Source organism: Primulina tabacum, chromosome 11, assembly GCF_025594145.1.
Source record: "Primulina tabacum isolate GXHZ01 chromosome 11, ASM2559414v2, whole genome shotgun sequence".
Classification (NCBI taxonomy): Eukaryota; Viridiplantae; Streptophyta; class Magnoliopsida; order Lamiales; family Gesneriaceae; genus Primulina; species Primulina tabacum.
The window spans coordinates 39,619,988-39,625,603 of record NC_134560.1 but is presented as its reverse complement, the minus strand read 5'-3'; the positions used below and the strand labels follow the sequence as shown (position 1 = coordinate 39,625,603).

At 35.1% G+C, this 5,616-nt stretch overlaps 1 pseudogene; it reads left to right on the top strand.

The window, feature by feature from the left end:
- The first annotated feature begins 512 nt into the window (after window positions 1-512).
- Window positions 513-3,810, top strand: LOC142518062 (putative inactive disease susceptibility protein LOV1; annotated as a pseudogene).
- The last annotated feature ends 1,806 nt before the right edge of the window (window positions 3,811-5,616 follow it).

The following is a 5,616-nucleotide window of genomic DNA, read 5'->3' as shown; positions in this document are numbered from 1 at the left end:
ATAAAAGTAAAATAGTTTAATCAGCTAGAAATTAAAAAATGGTAATCAGATGATTAAATTTTTAGAAATTAATATTGTCAGAAAATTTGATATTCGAGCTGCATGGAAATGGCTAGCTGTATGTAGAATTGTCCAGGTAGAGATGAGCAAGCAATCGTGCCCGTCGAATAAAAAAAATACTTAAATAAATAGCCTTTTAAAGTTTATGGCCCCCTGTAAGATGAAAAATGTCTACATATTTTTAATAGGCTACATATTTCAAAACATGTTGAGGAATGAGCGTGTGATGTTCAAAACATGGTTTCACAATACTCTCGACAACACATGCATTTTCATATGATTATTTGATATATGTTCTCAAAATTAATTTGATATTTATTTACAAAATAATAATTTGAATATGCTTTTACAGTTTGTAGCTTCAAATAAGAAATATGGGCCAGCTAGCCTTTTCTTGTATTTTATATAAAAGATTCTTTTGGATCATGTTCTGCAGTGTATTGACTGATTATTTTAATTTGGCTTGAATTTCTAATAGGCCAATTGGCAGGAACATTTATTCAGTTGACGCCATAAACCATCTTCTTCCATGAAATTCTTGGCTAAAAGATGGGTGATATTGCTGCTGCAACAATGGCTTTGGAAACACTGCGTGACCTGTTGATCGAAGAAGTGAGGTTTTTATCAGGTGTTGAAGGTCAGGTTGAGGATGTCGGAAGGGAGTTTCAAGCGATGCGCCGTTTCTTGAAGGATGCCGACAAGCGGCGGGACAGATACAACTCTGACATCGTGCGTGGCTGGGTCTTAGAACTTATAGATCTGGCAACAAGGGCTGGGGATGTTCTTGAAAAATATACTGTTGAAGTTACGTCAAGAAGAGGAGCGAAAAACTTGAAAAAAAGGCTCAAAAGATTCACTTGCATATTGGGCGAGTGTTTGGCTCTTCACGAGATAGGGAAGGAGACTGCTGATATTATGTCTCGCATGGCTGAACTCACCAAAAAATTGGAGTCTATAAGTAGTGGGGAGGGATCGTCAAGCTTCGACTGCAATGACGATCAACGATTGCTGAGGCAGACATACGGTCATGGAATTGAAGAGCACTTCGTTGGGATGAAGAATGACATAGATTTTCTTGTATCACGTATGCAAAACGATGATAGGTCATCACGAGTGATTTCTATATGGGGGATGGGTGGTTTGGGGAAGACGACTCTTGCCAGAAAAATTTATCAACACAAATTCGATTTTGAAGCTCGTGCTTGGGTTTGCATTACGCAGAAACTTCAAGCAAAATCGATTTTCCAGGAAATATTGAGGCAACTTCTTCCAGGAGAAAACAGTGAACGAGAGGAAGCTGAGTTGGTGAGAGAACTATACGATATACAAAAAGCAAAAAAATGTCTGGTTGTTCTTGACGATATATGGGAAATCGATCATTGGCATATCTTAAAGAATGCATTTCCACTAGCAGAATCGAATTCCAAAATCTTGCTCACCACTCGCAATCAAATGATTGCAGACACGGAATTTGTCTACAAACTAGAGTGCTTGACGGAGGATGAAAGCTGGGATCTGCTTCAAAAGATAGCTCTTCCCATCCATGATTCTGAAGGTTGGTTTCATTCCATTGGTTGATTCAATACTTGCAATTAAATACGATAAAAGGCTATATGCAATAGTTGTCCACAGTTGGTGCCAAACTCATGAATTTATATCTTTTTCCAACATTTTGACTCGATTTCCTTGTTCACCTGTATGCAATTAAAAAAACATGAGTAGGAATTATAAATAATAATTTAAATTATTAAATTTCTCCTAATCCTAAAAAATTAACTCAAATAATTATATATCAAAACGTAAACATTTCAAGGGATCCAATCCAATGAATCTTTTTATGGAACCTATTATTTGTTTATTGTTGTGTATATACTAATGTCAACGAGATGGAGATTGATTTATGTTTGCCAATTGTGCACACAGGGTCATCTATAGCCAACTCGAAACATTTTGAAGCTATAGGAAGGGAATTGTTACGCAAATGTGGGTGTCTACCCCTAGCGGTATCCGTTATTGGGGGAATATTGCGAGGACAAGAAAATTTAGGTGAGTGGAGAAAGGTCCTCGAGAATATAGTTTCGTACCTGAAGCATGGAAAGGGTGTTGACACCAATGATAAAAGGGTGGAACATGTACTAAACTTGAGTTACGATGTATTGCCTTACTACCTAAAGTTATGTTTTCTATACTTAGGATGTTTTCAAGAGGACGAGGATATAAATGTGGAGGACGTTTATTTGATATGGATGGCAGAAGGATTGATTTCATCAGACGATAAAGGGCGAAATGAAACTCTTAGGGATGTTGCTGAACGTTATTTAAATGAGCTAGCAAGCAAATGCATGGTTCAGGTGAAATTAATGACTGATAAATATACATTTGGGAGTTTTAAATCGTGCCGCCTTCATGATTTGGTGAGAGATCTATGTTTGTCAAAGGGAAAAGAAGAGAATTTTTTCGAGGATTCTCAAGGAAAAATTCGAAGATTAGCAACCAATTTGGTCGATGAAGATGCGGCTTGTAGTATTGCACGGTTTAAAAATGCAAACTTGCGATCTCTTCTATTGCTAAACAACCAGATAACATATGTTGATATTAATAAAATCTGGAAAAATAACGCATTGCTCAGATCTCTCAAAGTCTTGGTATTGGTGAACTGCGAATTTGAGGATAATAAGTTACCTTATGCTCTGAGAAAACTAGTGATGCTCAAGCATTTGAGTATAAGACGCTACTGGTTTTTGGAGCTACCAGAATTTGTCAACAAACTAACATGTCTACAATCAATGGATCTGCGATCGGGAGGACGTGTGGCGTTACCAAATTCAATTAATAAGATGGGACGATTGAGGCATCTCTCTCTGAGTCCGATCACGATAACGAAGATTAATGGTGGGATAAGACTAAGACTCGATGGCTTAACGCAATTGGAGACATTGATTGGGTTCAATAGTAAGGTCTTTGATACCAACCATCTCCTAAAATTAACCAATCTCCGAAGTTTTGGTGGTCATGTTTACGATATAGAAAGCTTGTATGTGGTTTTTGAACACATCACAAAACTCAAGGATCAGCTTCGGGAGACAAGATTAGAAATTGAAGTGAGTGATTTGAGTTCCGAGGAAGGTTCACTTGTCATCGATTCGTAAACGCATTGCCCACTCAATTATTTGAGCATTGATGGGCGATTGAGGAGATTACCGACTTGGGGCCCTCAGTTAATCCAGAATCTTCATACTTTGAGCCTTTTTAGAAGTAGAATTCTGGATGATCCGATGGAAACACTACAACATCTTCCGGGGCTACGAAATCTTTGGTTGGGCTGGGATGTATTTGCTGGAACTGAAATGGTTTGTGGGAGTAAAGGATTTCCTCAGCTCAAGATTCTTAGACTTCGGGGTTTGGAGAATTTAGAGGAATGGAGAGTGGAAGAAGGGGCAATGCGAAATCTTTCGGATCTCGAAATCGTTAGTTGTCCGAAATTGAAGATGATTCCACAAGGAATAATTTTCATGGCTTCCATCACAAAGCTTGAGATTTGGGAAATGCCCAATAATTTCATGGAGCGGTTGATAAGAGGAGGAGAAGATTATCACAAAATCAGTCATATACCAATCATCTATTTGGGAGTACCCATCGACTAGTAGGGCCTGTTTGCTACATGTTGTATACACAGCATTTTGGATTTGTGTGCTTCCAAACAAAAGCCTTAAAAAATAAAATGACTACTAATATATTTGTATGTTTCATACCTACACTATATTTCATACTACACTATATTTCATTCTTATATTTTTATTATTTTCTTCCATATCTGCGACGACATTGGAAGATGTATATGTCATCTTTGAAGTTTTGAGGAAATTTTGATATTTGATATGTCTTCATGATATATTAAATTATGATGTTTACGTCTTCGATTGACTCAAACACTCACCTCTTACGCTCCTTCGTCATATGAGAATGAGGAACAAGTCGAATTGTGAGCTAGGAGTGGGCACATATCGGGTTTCAGGTAGTTGGGGTTTCAGGTAGTTGGGGACGGGTACTTGATTTTTTTTCGACCCGACTCTGTTAACTACCCGATAGTGTCGGGTTCAGGTCCGGATATTCACCTTCAAAAAAAGTTAGGTTCTTTCATTTTGTGACTACAAAAAAATATATCAAGAAAATTCTGCCCGAAGTTGATTTCAGCTTGTACATTGCAAATTGCAACTTTTTTGGCTTTCTTTTAGTATCCGGGTTTAGTTGTTTTATCTAGTTTTATGATCAATCTAATTAGAGCATGCTAAAAGTGAAGTAAAAATAAGAAAATAGATAAATTTAATATGTTTCAGCCAATCGTCCAACTCCATATTGTCACATCTAACTATCAGGCAAATACGCTAAACGAATAATGAATTTATGCAATCAAAGACTCGTCGTGCTAACCGGTGACATCTTAATAATAAACATGCTCGTTAAATCTTCTTGTTTTTTGTGCATGTATCACTCGTTTTAAAATCCGCGACACTTGAAATCCCTTCAAAAAATTATCTTTTGTTAATTTATATATATATATATATATATATATATATTCAAATTCCTTGCAAGAAATGTTATTGAAATCGAATATTTTAAAAAATATATATAATTTACAATAATTCAGATGCGTTTAATCTATTCTATTTATATATATATATATATATATATCATGATCTGTTAAAACTGGATCTGCATGCATTGAAAAAATATATATTGTTGTATTGTATGGATCTGTATGTACATATTATATAATATACATATAAAAATAAATGTATGTATGTAGCAAAAATAAAACTTTTAATTATAAATTTTTGTGTAAAATACAATATCTGAATTCAAATTTTTTTCTTTTACAAATAAAAAATTTTATGGGGAAGATTTAGCGGACAAAACAAAAAATTGAACAAGATAGCAGAACAAAAAGCTTATTTCCCTTGCCTTAATTTTCTACATATTTCTTCTCATAATTTCTACCATCTTATCATTTAAGTATTTTTTTTTATCGTCATTGATTTTTTTTTTCCAAATTTCTAAAATTTATTATAATAAATAAATATATGTTCTAACGCTAGTATATATCATAATGTCAACTTACTGACAAACACTAAGTAGTTGAATTCTTAAATAGATAGTCATCAAAACGAAGATTAAATATTTGTGCTCGTTTGTGTTTCCTCTCCCAAACTGTTATAGAATCAAGCTCTTTGTATATCCTCAAGCAACTCGATTATGATCACACATTCAGAGCGAAGAAAAACCAATCAAGAAACCCAGCACACAATACGCAAGAAAAGGAAATAACTCTCAAAACACGATTTAAGTGGTTCGGGCATGAATCGACCTATAATTTCATGGAGCGGTTGAGAAGAGGAGAAGATTACCACAAAATCAGTCATATATCATTCATTGATTTTGTTCCATAAAGGGTAATATGGACTGAACTAATATGAATCATTGATGTGGTAAATGACGTATGATATTTGTCAACAATGTACAAGTTTACCTTGTAGATCTGGAATTTAACATTAGCTG